Source organism: Heterocephalus glaber, unplaced genomic scaffold (assembly GCF_053883595.1).
Source record: "Heterocephalus glaber isolate CG9 unplaced genomic scaffold, H.glaber_assembly_v1.0 deba00001481, whole genome shotgun sequence".
In the NCBI taxonomy this organism is placed as follows: domain Eukaryota; kingdom Metazoa; phylum Chordata; class Mammalia; order Rodentia; family Bathyergidae; genus Heterocephalus; species Heterocephalus glaber.
The window spans coordinates 14,760,108-14,781,877 of NW_028258317.1; the positions used below are offsets into that span (position 1 = coordinate 14,760,108).

At 38.4% G+C, this 21,770-nt stretch overlaps 1 protein-coding gene across 2 annotated transcripts in view; it reads right to left on the reverse strand.

Annotated features, from left to right (window-relative positions):
- Nucleotides 1–20,825, reverse strand: part of Frmpd1 (FERM and PDZ domain containing 1) — a 168,408-nt gene extending 147,583 nt beyond the window's left edge. The window contains exon 1 of one of the 2 annotated variants that reach the window (XM_087183652.1): nt 20,646–20,825. The gene's annotated coding sequence lies outside the window, so the exon portion shown is untranslated. The remainder of the gene's footprint in view (nt 1–20,645) is intronic. The other variant, XM_087183662.1, reaches the window with a different exon arrangement.
- Nucleotides 20,826–21,770: the final 945 nt, after the last annotated feature.

Below are 21,770 nucleotides of genomic sequence, written 5' to 3' on the forward strand. Positions count from 1 at the left end.
ACCAATCAAAAGAAATAGACTGGAAAAATGGGTCAAGAAGCAAGATCCAACAATATGCTACATACAAGAAACACACTTAATTCAAAAAGAAATTTATAGACTGAAAATTAAAGGGTGGAAAACAATACTCCAAGTGAGAGGAACCTGAAAAAAGCAGGAGTAGCTATCCTCTTTGCAGATCAAGTGGATTTCAAACCCACACTGATCAAGACAGACAAAGAAGGACACTACATCCTTGTAAAGGGAACAATCCAACAAGAAGAGATAACAATCATAAACATATATGCACCAAACAGTCGTGTGCCCAACTATGTAAAACAAATACTAACAGACCTGGAAAATCAAATAAGCACTAATACAATAGTAGTGGGTGACCTCAATACCCCACTGTCACAAATAGATAGATCAACTAGAGAAAAAAATAAACAATGAAATACTAGAACTCAAAGTCTTGAACAAATGAGCTTAACAGATGTTTACAGTGTTCCACCCCACAAAATCAGAATACACATTCTTTTCAGCTACACATGGGTTGTTCTCCAAAATAAACCGCATACTCACTCATAGAACATGTTTAAGTAAGTGCAAAGGAATTGAAGTTGTCCTCTGTATATTATTAGACCATAGTATGATGAAATTGGAGATCAATAGAAAAAGAAACTGCAAGAATTTCATAAACACATGGAAACTGAACAACACACTTCTGAATAACCAATGGGTAACAGAGGAAACTAAACAAGAAATCAGACAGTTTCTACAATTAAATGACAATGACAATACAACATATCAGACTCTATGGGACACAATGAAAGCAGTTTTATGAGGGAAATTCATAGCAGTGAATACTCATATTAGGAAAACAGAGTGAGCTCAATTACACAACCTGATGCTGAACCTCAAGCTTCTAGAAAAAGAAGAGCAGGACAAACCCAAAGCTCATACAAGGGAGGAAATTATAAAGACCAGAGCAGAAATCAATGCAATGGAGACTAAAAGAATGATGAAAAAAAATCAATGAAGCCAAGAGTTGGTTCTTTGAAAGAATCAACAAAATTGACAAACCCTTACCCAACCTTATCAAAAAAAGGAAAGAAAAGGCCCAAATCCATGCAATTAGGAATGATAAGGGTGAAATTAGAACGGACCCAGCAGAAATCCAGAGGATCATCAATACATACTTTGAGAACCTATATGCCAATAAGATGGAAAACACAGAAGAAATGGACAGATTGCTAGATATCTAAGAATTACCAAAGTTGAACAAAAAAGACTGAAAAATTCTAAACAACCCAATATCAATCAATGAAATTGAAAACGTAATTAAAAACTTATCAACTAAGAAAAGCCCAGGTCCTGATGGCTTCACTGCTGAATTTTACAAGACATTTAGAGAGGAACTACTGCCACTACTGTTTAAACTCTTCAATGAAATTAAAAGGGAAGCAATATTCCCAAATTCATTCCTGGAAGCAAGCATCACCTTGATCCCCAAAGCAGAGAAAGATCCAACCAAAAAAGAGAACTATAGTCCAATCTCACTAATGAACATAGATGCAAAAATTCTTGATAAGATACTGGCAAATAGAATGTAGATGATCATCAAGAAGATCATACACCGGACCAAGTGGGATTCATCCCAGGAATGCAGGGATGGTTCAATAGATCCAAATCAATAAATGTAATACACTATATCAATAGAGCCAAGGACAAAAATCATATGATCATCTCAATAGATGCAGAAAAAGCATTTGACAAAATCCAGCACACATTTGTGATTAAAAACCCTACAAAAAATTGGAAAAGACTGTCTCTACCTCAATCTGATAAATGCCATCTATGAAAAACTAAAGCCAATATCATACTGAGTGGTCAAAAATCCTTAACACTAAAATCAGGAACAAGACAAGGACGCCCACTATCACCACTCTTGTTCAATATAGTTTTGGAAACATTAGCCACAGCAATTAGACAAGAGAAAGAAATAAAAGGAATAAAGATAGGAAATGAAGAAGTCAAATTGTCATTATTTGCAGATGACATGATACTCTATATAGAAGACCCCAAGAACTCCACCAAAAGTCTTCTAGACTTAATAACCAAATTAAGTCAAGTAACTGGTTACAAGGTCAACACACAAAAATCAATAGCTTTCCTCTACAAGAACAACAGACTCACTGAGAGAGAAATAGGGCAAACAATTCCTTTCACAATAGCATCCAAAAAACTGAAATACCTAGGAATCAGCCTAACAAAAGAAATCAAAAACCTCTTCTCTGAAAACTATAGCACTCTGAAAAGAGAGATTGAAGATGATATCAGAAAATGGAAAGACATCCCTTGCTCCTGGGTAGGAAAAATCAACATAGTGAAAATGGCCATACTTCCAAAACTGCTGTATAGGTTCAATGCAATCCCAATTGAAATTCCAGAAGCATATTTCACGGACCTTGAGAAAACAATCCAAAAATTCATTTGGAACAAGAAGAGACCTAGAATAGCAAAAGCAATTCTAGGCAACAGAGACATGGCAGGGGTATCACAATCCCCAATTTGAAACTATACTACAAAGCTACTGTGATTAAAAACAACATGGTACTGGCAAAGAAACAGACCTGAGGACCAGTGGAACAGATTAGAAGCTGCAGAAACAACTCCAGACTCACTCAGCCACCTCATCTTTGACAAAGGAGCCAAACACCCTCACTGGAGGAAAGACAGTCTCTTTAATAAATGGTGCTGGGCAAATTGGGCCTCAAGTTGCCAAAGATTAAAACTAGACCAATATCTCTCACCATGCACTAAACTAAAATCAAAATGGATCAAAGATCTAAATATTAAAACAGAAATGCTGAACCAGCTGGAACAGAGGTTAGGTAGAACTCTTGAAGACATTGGTGTAGGAAAAGATTTTATGAACAAAACCTCAGTTGCCTGTGAACTCGCACAATCAACAAGTGTGATCTCTTCTTATTAAAAAGCTTCTGCACAGCAAGAGAAACCACCAACAGTGTGAAGAGACAACCCACAATGTGGGAAAAATTCTTCACCTGCTGTTCCAAAGGTCTACTATCTAGAATCTATAAAGAACTTAAGAAAATCGGGCCTCCCACATTTAAAGACCCAATCCGAAAATGAGCATCTGAAATAAACAGACATTTCTCAGACGAAGAAGTAGAAATAGCAAATAAACATATGAGAAAATATTCAACATCACTGGTCATTCCAGAGATGTAAAAGAAAACAATGCTGAGATTCCACCTCACCCCAGAAAGAATGGCTGCTATCAAGAAATCAACCAATAACAAATGTTGGCAGGGCTGTGGGGAAAGAGGAACCCTGCTCCACTGCTGGTGGGAGTGTACACTGGCGCAACCACTGTGGAAATCAGTGTGGAGATACCTCAAAGAACTAGGACTGGAAGTCCCATTTGACCCAGCTATTCCCATGCTGGGGATCTTCCCCAAAGAATTAAAAGAATCATACCACAGTGATATAGGTGTGCCCATGTTCATAGCAGTGCAGTTTGTGATAGCTAAAACTTGGAAACAGCCCAAATGCCCATCAACTGGAGACTGGATAAAGAAAATGTGGGGTTTTTTTTATAAAATGGAGTACTGCTCAGCCATAAAAAATGAGAAATTAGAGACATTTATTGATAAATGGATGTACATTGAGGCGATACTCTTAAGTGAAATAAATAGGACACACATGTATAAACACCAAATAGTTTCTCTAGTGTGAGAAACTGAGAGTGTAAATAAGGACTAAAATGTATAATAGATAATGTGAAATAGGAAGAAAAGGGGAAAAGGGGAAGGGGAAGTGGGAGGGGTAGGGGAAAGGAAAGAAGGAAATGGAATCAATATGAGAAAATGTAAAAATTGAAACAAAATCTTTGTAAATAGGGATGGAGGGGTTGAAGGGAGGGCAGGGGAAGGGGGAAAAATAAGAACCAAGAGAGATTATGTAAAGATGCTAATTTCCAATGATTAATGTAACTGTATTGTATACCTAAAATGGACCAATAAAATTAATTTTAAAAATCACTAATAATTTGAATTAATCCCTCCTTTACATTGGATTTTCCAGAGTGAAGTTTCCTCCAAGCAATGATTCTTTTTTTTTTTGTATTAAATTCTTTTATTGGTACATTGTAGGTATACAACACAATTACATTTCTCATTGGGAATTGTACCTTTATATAATGCATCTTGGTTATTTTATCCCCATTCCTAGCCCTTCCTTCACGCCCTCCACCCTTCCCTATTTACAAAGACTTTATTTCCATTTTTTCCATTTCTCATCATTTTTCCTTTCCCTTCTTTCCTTTCCCCTGACCCTCCCCTACCCCTACCCCTTTGGACCTTTTTTTCCTATTTTACATTAAATGATTCTTAACCTTTGGGGAGATTTTGAGTCCTTTGAGAATCTGGTGACATGTACATGGACTTTCTCCAGAAGAAAACATTGATTTACAGGTGAACAAAAGATTGCATACAATTTTAGGGTCTGTAAACTGAATGCTAAGTACTTCTAATTCCCCACATACATTGCTGATGGGAATGCAAATTGGTATAAAGGCCATGGAGGGAAATTTGGCAATATTTATCAATATTGCAAATGCACACACATTTGGTTTTTTTGAGACAGGGTCTCACTTTGTAGTTCAGACTGCCCCTGAACTCACTATGTAGCTCCAGCTGGTCTTGAACTTGAGGCAATCTTCCTGCCTTTCCCTCCCGAGTGCTGGGATTACAGATGTGAGCCACCATGCCTGGCCTGCACACACATTTTGACTCAGTAACTCTGCTTTTAGAAAGTTATCCTACAAATATATTTTTACATGAGCAGAATGATATTTGCACAAAGGTATTAACCATAGTATTACTTATAGAAAAATACTGGTTACAGCCTTAATGTCCATCAATAGGGGACTAGTTAAATCCTAGTATGTCTATAAATTTAATACGATGAAACTTTCTTTTTTTTTTACAATGAAACTTTCTTTAAAAAAAGAATGAGAAAGTTAGGCATGTACTGTGTTATAACATTTTTAAGATATAGATATGATAAATGAAAAAAGTGAGATATAGGACAGTATAAGCATTATGCTGCAACTTGTATATAAAAATAGGTATGTGGGTGAGAATATAAAATGGTATAGCTGCTCTAGAGAACATATAACAGTACCTCGAAAAAGTAAAAATCAAATAAATTATGTGATCCAGCAATTCCTCTGCTATATATATATATATACCCAAAAGAACAGAAAGCAAAGCCTCAAAGAGATATTATTACACCCCCATATAGCAGTATACTCACAACAGCCAAAAGGCTGAAGCAGCCCAAATGTCCTTGGACAAATGAGTGGATAAATAAAATGCAATATATACATATAATGGAATATTATTCAATGTTAAAAAAGGAAGAAAGTCCTGACACATGCTACAATATGGATGAACCCTGAGGATATAATGTAAAATGTGTTGCCAGTAACTGAGGGGAGAGGGGAATTGGGAGTTCAATGGGTACAGAGCTTTGGTTTTATAAGATAAGTGCTCTGAAGAGAGGCATTGGCTGCAGAAGCAGCACTGGAATGCCTTAGGCTGTTTTGTATGGCAGATTCTGGTCAGAGCTGAGAAGGCCAGGAGGCTGGTAAAGACCAGGCTCAGGAGGTTTCTGCTGGGAAGGACTGCATTGGCTGCTGGACTCCAGAAGATGTGTATTATGGCTTGACAGAAAGTTTGTTTGAATTTTGCTCATATTCAGAGACTTTGCTGAAAGATTCGGAGATGTAAGCCAAAGAACCAGAGCTAGAACACCTTAGGCTGTTCTGTATGGGAGATTCTCGTCAGAGCTCAGAAGACTGGAAAGCTTGTAAAGACCAAGCTTGGGAAGTTTCTGCTAGGAAGAAGGACTGCATTGGGTGTTGGACTCCAGATGATGTGTGTTATGGCTTGGCAGAAAGTTTGTTTGCATTTTGTTCATGTCAAGAGACTTTGCCTGAGACTGAGATTAGGGGTGGTGGGCTAATTAATCTTGTAGAAGAGACTTCAAGGCAGTCGAATATTGAGGCGGTCGCATGGCTACTGTTGGGAGCTTTTAGCCAGATCTATGTTGAGAATTAAGAGCAAAAAGCCCAGCAGAATGATTTAAAATGTTTTGAGTTTGATCAGAAAGGAAGCACCAGTAAATCTGTGGACTGCAGAGATAAAGCAGAGAAACTCGTGATTGCTGAGAAGGAACAGGAGAATAGAAAAGATGGACTGACTGCATTACAGGAAGCAGCAGGACTCCACTCTTTGCAGCCTCAGAGTTATAAAGGTGAAGGAATTTGCTTTGAGAAGAAAGCCCCAGAGAACCAGGTTCCAAAATGGTGGCAGCTGCACCATGTTTCAGAATGGCAGCAATCTAAGGAAGTTGTTTCAAAATGGTGGCTTAGGAAAGTTGTTTCTCAGAATTTGGTTTATCAGCACTGGACCCCTACAATGAAGAGAGAGGGAAGACTGGCTACTAATGCTTCAGCTGGCAGCAGACCTTGGCTTCTTCCATACAGTGCTGGTTTTAGGTGCATGCAGAATGCAAGAGTGGTGGGGTCAGGAAGGCTTCCACCCAGATTTCAGAAGGCCTGGGAGGCCAGGTAGGGTGCCCCTGAGAGGGCAGGATGTGAAGATGTGAGTGTGAAGCTAAAGGTGCAATGGAGACCCCAGAAGTTTGTAGGAGCCAGGAGCATGGATCATCTGAAGAAAGATGCAAGGAGGGAACAGAGCTGGCCCAAGAGAGAAGCCATAGGAGGTACAACCACCAGAAATGCTGTAGGGGAGGAGCCACCCAAGCCTTTTGGAGTTCACAACTTACCACAGACTGCCTCGGATGATACACACAGAACTACAGGACTTAATGTTTGCCCTGCTGGATTTTGCACTTATTTTGGTCCCATTCCTTTGTATCCTCCTATTTGTAGCTTTTGGAATGGTAATGTCTATCTTGCCACTTACTCAGGGGGAGACTTTCTTTTCATTTGTACATAGGCTTGCAGCTAAGAGTTTGCCTTAACTCTCAGAGGAGACTTTGTGTTTTGTTGTTGTTTTTGTTTTTCAGTACCAGGATCGAACTCAGGACCTTGCACTTACAAGGAAGGCCTGGCTCCACTGATCTAAATCTCCAGCCCTTCAGAGAAGTCTTTGGACTTGGACTTTTCAGAAATGCTGAAACTGTTAGGACTTCAGCAACTCTTAGAGATGGACTACATGCCTTTTGTGTAAAAGAATGTATGTGAGTCTTTGGGGTGGGGGCAGGGGTAGAAATGTTATGGGTCTAGATGTCTCCCCAAAGCCTCATGTGGTCATAGGCTTGATCTAGAGTGTGTGAAGCTGGAATTGATTCATGATGTAGTGTTAGGCTCAAGGGTGCTAGGATTAAGGGTGTGAGTGCTACCTGCCCAAAGTAGTCTGAATAAGATAAAAAGGGCTGGAAGATGCTGTTAAATTCCCCTTGTTGCCTTTGCTATCTAGTGCATGTCCTGCTGTTTCTCCTCTACGATGCTTGTTTGCCATCCCAGCCTCAGAGCCAGATGATTATGGACTGAGACCTCTCTGAATTGAAGCCAAATAAACCCCTTCCCCTCTAATTCTGGATGTCAGGTATTTTGTCTCAACAATGAGAGAAAAGTAACTAATACAGATACTCAATTGGAATTCAGAGGGTTGAAGAAGTGATTGCTAGTGTGGGACAAAAACCCATGTAGACAGCTTGTAAAAATGTCACTTAAATTCTTAGGCCTTCAGTCTCCTGCCTAATAATTTACAAATATTAAAATTTCTTTCTAATCTCTCTTTTTTTTTTTAAAGAGTTCTGAAGATTGGTTGCACAACAATGTGAATGTACTTAATACTATTGAATTGTACACTTAATGATAATATTATAATTTTCATGTTATGGCTATCTTAAAACATTTTTTAAAAGTGAGGGAAGAAAGAAAATTATACTACACATAAGTAACTACATATAGTATAAATACAGAATAAATTTGGAAGGGCACACAAGAAATTGGTAATATTGATTGCTTCCAGAGAGGAACTAATGGACAGGAATTGGAAGAAAACATTTTAAATTATAAATCATATTGCATATAAAAATTGTATATAAAACACTGTGTTCAGTTTAAAGGAAAAGAATAAAACAACAACCCTTGTATTCATCCCCTAGGTCAAGAAACAGAATATCATCCTTTCTTCAGAACTTTTTGTGGATCTTCCTTGATCATATTCTCATACTCACTTTTTATGATATGCCCTTTCAAATTTGGATTTCTTACATCTTACCTAGTAAAATACATATTTGGGGGGGGGGGTTACCAGGGATCGAACTTGGGTCCTTGCACCTGCACAGCAAGCGGCAAAACTACTGAGCTAAATCCCCAGCCCTAAAATATATTTTTTTCACTGAGCTGGGGATGAACCTAGAATCCTGCACATGCTAGGCAAACATTGTATTGGTGAGCTACATCCCCCGGCCAGAATATTTAAAAGCTTCTGAATTCCATGTCATGAGATGATAACTGAAATGTAGTACAGAAAACACTGGGCCGGGGATTCAGCTCAGTGGCACCATGCCTGTCTCACAAGCTCGAGGTCCTGAGTTCTATCCCAGGTACTGAAAAATTAAAATTAAAATTAAAATTAAATAAATAAAATAAAATAAAAACATAGTACCCTACTGCAATCCCAGCAGTTGGGAAGCTGAGGTACGATGATCACCACAAGTTCAAGGCCAGCCTGGGCTACATACTAAGTTCAAGGCCAAACTGAACTGCATAGTAAGACCCTGTCTCAAAAAACAAACAAACAAAAAACCCAAATAAACAAAAAAGAAAACATAGTACACTAAAAAATGCAAACTACACATAAGAGACAGAAGCTTGGGCATCTTAAGTGGGAAGCAAATAGGCCTTATACCATCTAGCACATCACACACACACAACAACAACAACAATAATAGCTTTACTATTTAATATTAGTGTAAAGTTAAGAAGTCTTAAGCCTCACTTTCCTCATTTATTCAGTTATTCAATGCATTGAATGTCTTTTATGTCCTTACAGTTATATGCTAGACACTGTTCTGGCCACTGGGGAGACCACAGTAAAGAAAAGAAAGAAAAACCCTTGCCTTTATGAAGGTCACATTCCATTGGATGGAGACAGACAATAAATGAAATGACTAAGAAAAATACATAGTTGGTTGGTGGTGATAAGTGTTGTGAAAACTAAAGCAGACAAGGGTCACAGGAACTGTTGGGGGAGTTGTAAATTAAAAAGGATATCAGAGTAGGCTTTTCTGGGGAAGTGACATTGGAGTCAAGACCTGAAAGAGAGGCAGATTCAAGCACTGTGGATATCATGGTGGAGAAGACATTTCAGGTGGAGAGAGGAGTAAAGGTAAAGACTCTAGGGCAGGAGCAGGCTAGGTGTTGCCAAGGAAAATCCAGGAATGTCACTCTCTGTGGGTAAGGAAACCACACAGGCCAGAGCTCACACCGTCTCCATGGCAACAGCGTAGGTGGGGGAGCCCAGCAAAACCCAGGTGCCATCAAGCCTTGCTGAAGTACAGGAAAACCTCAAAGAAAAACAAAGACAAAACACTGGCCATCAGGAGAAGAGTGACCTCACTCTACATGCCCCCCCCCAAATTCCTTAGGGCAATAACCCCTCCTCTTCCCTTTAAATTCTTTGTTCTCTGCCTGCTCTATGCTGACTCCCCTTTGGACTCAGCCTGCTCACTAATGTCCCAGCATTAAATAAGCAAGCCTTGTTGCTCACACAATGCCTGCCAGGTGGACTGTCTCTCCCTCTCTCTCTCTCTCTCTCTCTCTCTCTCTTCCTCCCCCCCCCCCCAATACAAGGAGACCAGAGTCTCTAGAGCCAATAAGGGAGGCTGGGAGAAATAGGATGTCAGATCAGAGAAGATACTAATTGTTGCTGAGGCTTGGTAGCCATTATAAGGACTTTGACTTCTGCTCTCAGTGAGATAGGAGCCCTGGAAGGTTGTGAGCTCGCATTTGCAAGAATCTGGCTATAGTTCTGCCACCTGCCCCGCAAGCAGAAGGACCCAAGTTCGATCCCCAGTACCAAAAAAAAGAATCTGGCTACAGTGCAATGAGAACATATTTGAAGGGGGCAAGGGTACCGAGGGTTACTAAGATGATCCAGGTGATGAGGTGGTATGAACCAGGGCAGGAGCTGTGGAGGAGTGAGAAGTGGTCAGATATAGTTGATGGTACAGCAACAAGATTTGCTGGCCAGATCAGAGGTGGAGTATGAGGGAAAGAATTCAGTCAAAGATGACTCCAAGATTTTTGGCCTCAGCAGCCTGAAGGCTTGGATGAGAAGACTGATGGGGTATAGGTTTGCTGGGAGCACCAGAGTGAGATGGGGAATATTAGGAGCCACGTGTTGGACATTTTAAACTTGAGAAGCTTATTAAACATCCAAACACTGAAATCTCATGTACTCAAAAGGCTAAGGCAGTCGGATTGCAAATTTGAGACCAGCCTGGACAACTTATAGATCCTATCTCAAAATAAAAATACAAGCTGGGCATTGTGTTGTATGCCTGTAATCCCAACACTCCGGAAGGCTGAGGCAGAAGGATCACGGATTGTAGCCAAGCCTGGGCAATGTGGCAAGATCCTGTCTTAAAACAAAAAATTTAAAAAGGCTTAGGGAAGTAGCTCAATGTAAAGGCACTGGGTTAAGTTCCTGGTACCAGACAATCATCAATCAAACAATAAAATAAAGTAAAAAATACAAAAGTAGTGGTAGAGTTCTTGCCTAGCATGTGTGAGGCCCTGAGTTCAATCCCCAATATTGAAAAACAAAACAAAACTCACAAAACAGCCAAAGAGAGCTGTAGAGTAGAGAGGTGAATGGTCAGGAATTTAGGAGCAAGATTTGGCTGTAATAATACTCACCTGTAAAATTGGAATAAGAATAAAATAATACCTATATAATCATAATTATTGAGAGTATTAGATAATGAATGTGAAGCTCTCCCTGCAGACAAGGCCTAGCACATGAGATGTCCACAGTACATTTAACTATTGTTTTTATTAAAATTAAAATAATTTCAGTTATTATTTCTATCATTACTATAAAGATATGAGTGTGGTTGCCTTCAAAAATAAATTGTGCATGCCTGTAATCCCAGCACTCTGGGAGGCTAAGGCAGGAGGGTCACAAGTTTGAGACCAGCCTATCTCAAAATTTTAAAAAACAATAAATTTTAAAAAATAATGTTAAGAATGATATGGAGATATAGCTCAGTGCAAAGGCCCAGGGTTTAATCCCCAATTCTGCAAAAAGAAAAAAAGAAAAGACAAGAAATACATATAGAGAAAGAAAGAAACAAAGAAAGAAAATTACAAGTTCTTTCTGGCATTGATTCCTAGGAATGATTTACAAAAGAAAACAAAGTCATGGCAGTGCCTTCAAAATTGGTTTCTAGCCCACAGAATTAAAAGTTTGAAGAACTGTGCGTATCTTCTACAGTCTTCATATGAAAGTTATGTTAAGTTTCTTAAATTATCGGTATGTCTCTTCACTGACCCAGAATTTATTTCAAATTTTGCAGATGGTTTGACATAGAGAATGAGGTGGTTTATCAAGGGAAACTAAATACCAGCAAGGCCCCTGTGGGGAACACATTCCCAGCCCATTCCTGTGGCCTTGTTAAATGGAATGAAGCATGAGAACTGACTACTATGTCTAGACTTCAATAGCTATAGATGTTATCACAGGCCACAAGTTTATCTGGTTCCTTTTAAAATTGATTCACAAAAGCCATCACCCTTGTCTTTCTGAAATAGCAAACCTCGCAGGAACTTTCCTTGAAGAAGCATATTCTTACTATCTCCTATTAATTTATTTTTTTCCTTAAATTCTTTTATTGGTAGATTTTAGGTAAACAATACATTTACATTTATCATTGGGTGCTTGTACCTGTACATGATGTATCTTGGTTCTTATTTTTTCCCCCATTACCTGTGCCCCCTTCAACCCCTATTTACATAGACTTTGTTTCCATTTTTTTTCTTTTCTCATAATTTTTCCATTCCCTCCTTTCCTTTCCCCTTCCCCTACTCCTTTGGACCTTTTCTTCCTATTTCAAATTATCAAATATTTGTTTAATCATTTTAATTCTTATTTACACTTTCAGTTTCTCACACTAGAGAAAGTATTCGGTATTTACACATGTGTGTCCTATTTATTTCACTTGTGAGTATGGCCTCAGTATGCATCCATTTAGCTATAAATGTCTTTAGTTTCTTGTTCTTTTTTCTTTTGGTATCAGGGATTGAACTCAGGTCCTTGTGCTTGCACAGCAGGTGGCGAAACCACTGAGCTAAATCCCTGGCCCTAGTTTCTTGTTCTATATGGCTGAGCAGTACTCCATTTAATAAAAAAAAAAAAAACACATCTTCTTTACCCAGTTTCCAATTGATGGGCAATTGGGCTGTTTCCAAGCATTAGCTAATACAAACTGTTCCACTATAAACATGGGTGCACATACCTGACTGTGGTATGATTCTTTTCATTCTTTTGGGAAGATCCCCAGCATGGGAATAGCTGGGTGAAATGGAACCTCTAGCCATAGTTCTTTGAGGTATCTCCATACTGATTTCCACAGTGGTAGCACCAGTCTACACTCCCACCAACAATGGAGAAGAGTTCCTTTTTCTCCACACCCCTGCCAGCATTTGTTATTGGTTCATTTATTGTTTTTTGGTACTGGGGATTGAACTCAGGTCCATGTGCTTTCACGGCAGGCGATGAAACCACTGAGCTAAATCCCCAGCCCTGGTTCATTTCTTGATAGCAGCCATTCTTTCTGGGGTGAGGTGGTATCTCAGTGTTGTTTTCACCTGCATTTCTTGAATGACCAGTGATATTGAACATTTTTTCATGTATTTATTTACTGCTTTTAATTCTTGGTCTGAGAAATGTCTGCCCATTTTTGAATTGGGTTTTTTAATTTGGGGGGGTCTGGTTTTTTTCAGTTCTTTATGTATTCTAGATAGTAGTCCTTTGTCTAAGGTACAGCTGCTAAAAATTTTTTCCCACATTGTAGGTTGTCTCTTAGCTCTGTTGGTGGTTTCTCTTGCAGTGCAGAAGCTTTTTAATAAGATGAGATCCCAGTTGTTGATTCTTTGTGCTAGTTCCGTGCTACTGAGGTTTTGTTTATAAAGTCTTCAATGTCTTCAAGAGTTCTACCTAACTTATCTTCCAGCAATTTTAGTGTTTCTGTTTTAATATTTAGATCTTTAATCCACTTCGATCTTAGTTTAGTGCACAGTGATAGGTATGGGTCTAGTTTTAATCTTTGGCAGGTTGAAATCCAGTTTTTCCAACACCATTTATTAAATAGGCTATCTTTACTCCAATGAGAGTAGTTGGCTCTTTTGTCAAAGATGAGGTGGCTGAGTATGTCTGGAGTTGTTTCTGCATCTTCTAATCTATTCCACTGATCCTCAGGTCTGTTTCTTTGCCAGTACCATACTGTTTTTATCACAGCAGCTTTGTAGTATAGTTTCAAGTTGGATATTGTGATACCCCTGCCATGTCTCTGTTGCCTAGAATTGCTTTTGCTATTCTAGGTCTCTTCTGGTTCCAAATAAATTTTTGGATTGTTTTCTCTAGTTCTGTGAAGTATATTGTTGGAATTTCAGTTGGCATTGCATTAAATCTATATAGTAGTTTTGGAAGTATGGCCATTTTCACTATATTGGTTCTTCCTACCCAGAAATAAGGGATGTCTTTCCATTTTCTTATATCCTCCTCGATCTCCTTTTTTAGAGTGCTGTAGTTTTCAGTATAGAGGTCTTTTGCTTCCTTTGTTAGATTGATTCCTTGATATTTCATTTTTTTGGATGCTATTATAAAAGGAATTGTTTCCCTAATTTCTCTCTCAGTGAGTCTGCTATTTGTGTTTAAGAAGGCTATTGTTTTTGAGTGTTGACCTTATATCCAGCTACTCTACTAAATCTGTCAATTCAGTCTAGAAGTCTGAATCTACTACTCTACTGAATCTGTCAATTAAGTCTAGAAGTCTTTTGGCCGAGCTTTTTGGGTCTTCTATATAAAGTATTGCGGTTAAGGACCATGAAAACAGAGATTTCTTAAAAATAGTAAGAGACCACAAGAAATCAATCCAGCAGCTGCTAGATGATGCAAAGAAGAATAACATAAGACTGATAGGGGTCCACAAAAAAACAGGAGAAAGTACAATTGACATAAAAAAAATAAAAATTAAAAAAAAAAAACTGTTCACAGGGCCAGGGATTTAGCTCAGTGGTTTCATCGCCTGCCTTATAAGCACAAGGACCCGAATTCATTCCCCAGTACCAAAAAAAACAAAAAAAAACTGTTCACAGAAGTAATAGTAGAAAACTTCCCAGACAGAGGTGGAGAATTGGACATACAGATAAGTGAGGCATGTAGAACTCCAGTTAGCCATGATCAAAAAAAATCTTACACCTAGATGTATAATAGTCAAGATCCCAGAAACCCAACAGAAGAACAAAATCCTACAGACAGAGAAAAGAAACAAATCACCTATAAAGGAAAGCCCATCAGAATCACAGCAGACTTCTCAACACAAACCCTCAAATCAAGGAGAGCCTGGAGTGAAGTATTTCAAGCCCTAAAAGAAATAACTTCCAACCTAGACTGTTGTATCCTGAAAAATTATCTTTCAAAATCAATGGGGAAATTAGATACTTCCATGACAAAGAACACCTGAGAAATTTCATGAACACCAAACCAGCACTCCAAACAATTCTAAGCAATATCCTAGAAAAAGACAATGAAGGTCGCAACTCCATGAGGCCCAACAGAGGGAAGCCACCAGGCAAGGTAAGACACTAAAGGGAAAGGGGGAAAAAATAAGAAGTAAAAGAGCCAACAACAGTAAAACATCATGACAAAGATGAGTCAATATCTATCAATTATAACTATCAATGTTAATGGCCTCAATTCACCAATCAAAAGAAATAGACTGACAGAATGGATTAAGAAACAAAATCCAGCAATATGCTGTATACAAGAGAAACACCTAACTCAAAAGGAAATTCATAGACTGAAAGTAAAAGGATGGAAAACAGTTCTCCACCCAACAGGAACCCAGAAAAAAGCAGGAGTAGCAATCATATTTGCAGACAAAATAGATTTCAAACCAAAACTAATTAAGAGAGACAAAGATGGTCACTACATCCTTGTGAAGGGAACAATCCAAGAGGAAGAGATGACAATCCTAAATATATGTGCACCAAATACAAATGCCCCCAACTATACAAAACAAATATTAATGGACATGAAAAACCAAATAAGCACTAATACAGTTGTAGTGGGGGACCTCAATACCCCACTATCACAAATAGACGTATCATCTAGACAAAAACTTAACAACAAAATTCTAGAACTGAACCAAGCTATTGAACAAATGGACTTAATAGATGTTTACAGAGTGTTCCACCCTACAAAATCAGAATACACATTCTTTTTGGCTGCACACGGGTCATTCTCCAAAATAGACCACATGCTAGCTCATAGGACATGTCTAAGTAAATGTAAAAGAACTGAAGTTACCCCCTGTATATTATCAGACCATAGTACAATAAAATTGGAGATCAATAACATAAGAAACCGCAAAACTCCCTCAAACACATGGAAATTGAATAACACCGTCCTGAACAACCAATGGGTCACAGAGGAAATTAAAGAAGACATTAGACAGTTTCTACAAGTAAATGATAATGCCAGTGTGACATACAGGAATCCATGGGACACAATGAAAGCAGTTCTATGTGGGAAATTCATAGCAGTGAATGCCCATATCAGGAAAACAGAGAGAACTCAGTTAAATAACTTAAGGCAGAACCTCAAGCACCTAGAAAAAGAAGAGAACGACAAACTTGAAGCTTGTACCAGAGAGGAAATTATAAGGATCAGAGCAGAAATCAATGCAATGGAGACTAAGAGAGCAATACAGAAAATTAATGAATCAAAGAGTTGGTTTTTTGAAAGAATAAATAAAATTGATAAACCTTTAGCCAACCTTATCAAAAAAAGGAAAGAAAAGCCTCAAATCCATGCAATTAAGAGTGAAAAAGGTAAAGTCATAACAGACCCAGCAGAAATCCAGAGGATCATCAATACCTACTTCGAGAACCTATACTCTAATAAAATGGAAAACACAGAAGAAATGGACAGATTCCTAGATACATATGAATTGCCAAAGGTAAATAAAGAAGATATAGAAATTCTAAACACCCCAATTACAATGAGTAAAATTGAAAATGTAATAAAAAATTTACAAACAAAGAAAAGACCAGGTCCTGATGGCTTCACTGCTGAATTCTGCAAGACATTTAAAGAAGAACTATCACCATTACTCTTTAAACTCATCAAGGAAATTGAAAGGGAAGCAAGGCTTCCAAATTCATTCCTGGAAGCAAGTGTTACTTTGATTACAAAACCAGGGAAAGACCCAACCCCAAAAGAGAACTACAGACCAATCTCCCTAATGAACATAGATGCAAAAATCCTCAGCAAGATACTGCCAAAAAGAATACAGAGGGTCATCGAGAAGATCATACACCCTGACCAAGTCAGATTTATCCCAGGGATGCAAGGATGGTTCAACATTCGTAAATCAATAAATGTAATACACTATATTAACAGAGTCAAGGACAAAAACCATATGATCATCTCAATAGATGCAGAAAAGGCATTCAACAAAATCCAACACCCATTCATGATTAAAACCCTACAGAAAATTGGAATAAAAGGCCTTTATCTCAACCTGATTAAGGCTATCTATGAAAAACCAACAGCCAACATCATACTAAATGGTCAAAAACTGAAAACTTTCACACTAAAATCAGGAACAAGACAAGGATGCCCACTATCACCACTCCTGTTCAATATAGTTCTGGAAACATTAGCCATGGTAATTAGACAAGAGAAAGAAATAAAAGGAATAAAGATAGGAAAGGAAGAAGTTCAACTGTCATTATTTGCTGATGATATTGTCCTATTAATTTATTAAGTGATCTTTAACTGTTTTATGCTAAGAACATAGAAACAAAAGTTGGTGTGATTTTATTACACACTTCTAGATCTTTGAAGCAATGAGTGTCTAACATCAAAACTTAAGCAACAGAGTTTCTCATTATTTTTACATCTCTTTGAATTTTTGGTTGTTTTTTGGGGTTTTTTTGCAGAACCGGGGATCAAACTCAGGACCTTGCAGTTGCCACTGAGCTAAATCTCCAGCCCAACATCTCTTTGAATTTTGACTATAAACTCTGGACCCTGCAGTTCTCTTCTGTATCTATGACAAACAAAATGCTCAATAATTATCTATTAATAAGCCTCCTCATCTCCATCTGTATCCAAAGGAAAAAGATGTTGAAATGATTCAAACAATCCAATAAATGCTTCTGACAAATAGATTACAAAAGTAGCAAACAATGACAGATGAATTTAGAATAACACCACAGGTAAACAAACTAGTGAGAGGACAGAGAGGGAAAAGGAACCGTAACACAGAGAAGCACTTTTTCCTGGAATCCTTCTTATCTTCCATCTTTAAGTGAGGCCACATACACTGAACTGATTACTGTTAATGAGGAGGTCATTGCTCAATTAAACTTCATGAAGACCAATTTCATTCCTTCTCCCTGATTCTTTTGTAAGTTTCTAATAATTTCTACATTCATATTATGCTTCAAGTGGTAACTCCATGTGAAAAAAATAACTGAATCCTCTGCTACCAGGAGTCAGAAGAGAACACCTTAAGGACTATCACCTTCAGGTCACACAGCCCAGAAGGACAGGTGAGGGTCCAAGGGCCCTCACATTTGTTGTTCCCCATGGATACTCTGCTCCAGACTCTCCACGGCTGTTTGTCCAAAACTCCAGGTGGAGGAGAGCTTAAAGACCCAAGAACTGATAACTCTAAACTGAGCCGGTAAAGTTGATTTCTACTTCATGAATTTGTACCCTGTATCTGTTTTATTAGCTTTCAAGTAAATTTTAGTGTTCTGTGTTTCTAGCCAAGTTGTGACATAAAAGGAGTTTCATTCATATGCACATATGAAGGCATGGCGATGACAAAGGAAAAGGCTAACAAGGAGTGTTTATACTTCCTCCATCTTTTTGGGCCCACCAGAAAAATAGATACAATATTTTTTTAGTTAATGGCTATAAAGCATGACTATAAAGTATACCATCCAAATGAGAATATTTTGGAGAAAGAAAGTAATATAAATAATGTCACCAGTACAACAAGCATATTCTAGACCATCCAGGCAAATGTGACATCACCTTCATCAACAAATAAATTCTTAGGCAACCAAAATTTCTTCACTTCTCAAGAGACCAGACCCAGGAGATATTTCCATGGGTTGCAGAATAAATGCTCTCTTCTACTAGGATAAGAGGTCCTAGTGTTTATGAATATAAAAGCATGTTTCTTTCCTTTCCCCTTCTCTTTTCCAACACTCTCTCTAGCCATTTAATTGTAGAATTCTTTTGCAGGTTCTGTCTACCCAGCCTTACATTTTTGCTCCAGAAAGTTCATCCAGGGGTCTGAAGGTTATTCAACCCACAGCCTATATTTAGTTAGTGGGAATATTTAAAATTTCATTGAGAGTGACAATAGGATTCATAGTCTTATTTGCCTCTGCAAACCAAGACAAATGTCCTAAGGAAATTTCCAGAATACTATCAGGCACCCTTCTCATACAAGCATGGGTCACCTATAGGGCACAGAATAGGCACAATTTAATTCTATATTTGCAGTGATCAATGCCCAGCACAGGGGGTGGTGTAGAGTGAGTTCTGAGTGTGCACTGTAGAATGACCAGACTGCTTCCTCACTTCTGTTAGCTCTTCGTGCCTGAATGCCATGGTTTTCCTCCCTTTTTCAGCACAGGGAAGGGGAATCTTGCTCATGATCCCCTATCAACTGGTTGAGCTGGATTCTGCTGCTAGCCTTCAGGGACTGGCAACCATTCTGTGTCTCCTGAGAACTGTACTGAGCCAAACAGAACCTCACCCAGAGTTCAGGAACTAGGTTTGAGCACAGGCTGAGACTAGCGGATTCCACTCAGTTCAGGAAACGTTGAACAATACCCATTACCTCCCCAGCCTCAGGCTGGGTGCTAGAGACACAGAACGAGAGTCAAACACAACCTGGAAAGGTTATACATACACCAAGATATGGTGATTAATAGCAAAACTCTGCAGCTGAACTACTGAGGTTTGTATCCCAGCTCTACAACTCACCACTTGATTATCCTTGGGTGAATATTTAACCTCTCTATACTGAGTTTTCCATTTGGAAATTGTAAATAATGCTGCTTACTTCATAGAATTGGTGTGAGAAATACATTCAATGAGTTAGAACTATTTTTGGCACAGAGTAAATGCTTAGTAATGTTAAATATTACTATTTTTGTGGGGGTTTTTTCTCTCCTCTTCCTGGGGGTCTCAAGCTTAGCCCATTTCTTTTAGTCCTACCTGGTTTTGGCTGGTTCCCTCATCTCTGGGGGGAGGTATCTTGTACTTAGCCATCTTAATACTGGTCTCCAAAAAGGACACATCCTCACACTAACAGTTGGCAGCTGCCTTGTCCAGTAGGACCCAGATCAAAAACTTTTGGTGAGTACCTTCTCTGAAACCAGGTGAATCATCACATAACTACTTTTCTAAAAAGAAAGAACTTGGTCAACACAGAAGAAAGACCAGGTATGAAAGGAGTCACCCTGAGCCAGGAGCATATGTTCCTGAGCAAACCTTGCACCTACATATTTCTAATTCTTTCACAAAGTGGGCATTTCCACCTACCTCTCAGAAGTTCTGATACCAGTAAACAGAAAGAATCTTCCCAAAATTTTAAACAATAATATTATTTTCTTCTTCAGTCACTCTAAATTCTTTACTAATTCACTCTAATTCTTTACATTATATCTTTTTAACTAGTAATGACTGATGTTCAGTCAGACAAATACATACTTTTCTTGAGGTTCTCAAGGAATTTTTTATCTAAGTATAAAAGCCATTAGCAACAAGTTAATACGGAAATAAACTGGATTTAAAATTTTTCATCTAAGACAATTCTAAATTTCTATTGCTTAATAATTCATAGCCTCCAATTCCAAATAATTTCAATTTTTGAATTTAATCATTCTGTTCAGTAACACTGTGACTGTCATGCCTACCCCAGCCAAGTTCCAGGTGATACTCTTTGCATCATCTGTAATACTTAAATAATTTCAGTGCAAAGCAAAGGATCAAAACTCTCAGGTAATAAACATAAAATTTCTTCAAATGTGCTCATTTTATTAAGTGAAAATCACCACTTCTCTGCTACTAACATTTCCCCCTCCAGTCCTTGGAAGTGCTTCCATCTCATAGAGTTAAATTAGATCCTCAGAAGCTATGGTGAGTTACTGTGCCATAGAGCTCTCTACTTTCAGGATGACATGAACAAATCTCTGTCCTAGCCTGGTTTCTTTTTGCTGAAGACTTCTGCTGACCCAGAACCAATGGTTCAATTGCCACATGCTCCTAATAAACACTTACCTGTTTTCTTCCTCTAATGTCCACAGTCGTCACATTGGTCAGAAAGCATCAAACCTGGAAGGAACTTTAGAGACCAGCCAATCCAAACACATGTCTTACAAACATGGACTCTGGAGCCCACAAACAGTAGACATTTGACCAAGGTCATACTGCTCATTACAGAGTTGGGAATGAATTGCCACATTGGAGATTCATGACCCTGTGTTGTCATTCTTTTTCCAACTGGTTCTTTTGCCCTCTGCCCTAGTTGGCTTTTGTACACTGAACACATAGTCCACACCCTCCTGGGAAATGCCAACAGTCTGTGAGGCTCACCTGGAGTGAACTAACCCAGCTCTGCTGGCCTGGAGCTCTTCACCTGAAGAGGAACAAGTGTCATGTGGCTCTCTTGGAAACATAAATAGTGTGTAGAAGTGCTCATGATGCTTAAGTATATCCATACTGCCAAGTCTGTCAAGTCTGTCATGCTGACAAGCAAGCAGAGCCTTCGAGTCACCTATAACCTCTGAGACTTTTAAGGGGTTTTTTCCCCTATAATTTTAGATTACCTTACAACAAAGCTTGGTACTAGTTCCCAAAACAACTTATTTAACAACAAGCATTTACTTAGGAGGCACCGAACAGTTCTAATTTGCTAGGCATTATGCTAGGTTTGGGGATATGAAAATGAGAAAACATGAGTCCTGTGCTTCAGCAAAAGAGACAGACACATAGACAATGGAAAGATATTATATGATGTGCTTTGACATTTGGACAGAAGTAGGCACAAACATACAGAAGCCACAGCTAAGCCAGCAGAGGAGAGCTCATGGAGACTTTAAAAATTTTTAATTGTAATGGTTTAAGGTTTATAATGAAGTTTTAAAGAGAGCACAGATAATCCCATATACTCCTTACCACTGTCTACCCTAGTATGACCATCTTATATTACAGAGGTACAAATGTTACAACTTAGGAGCCAATACTGGTCCATTACAACCACTAAACCTAGTAGAGCTGTTTTGACCTCTAATGTGATTTCTGAATGACATTAGAACTTAGCCAGAAGAAGAGATAGGAAAAGAAATTTTAATCAAGAAGAAAGCATGTGCAAAGACCCAAAGCGAAGAGTTTGGTGAGCTCAGA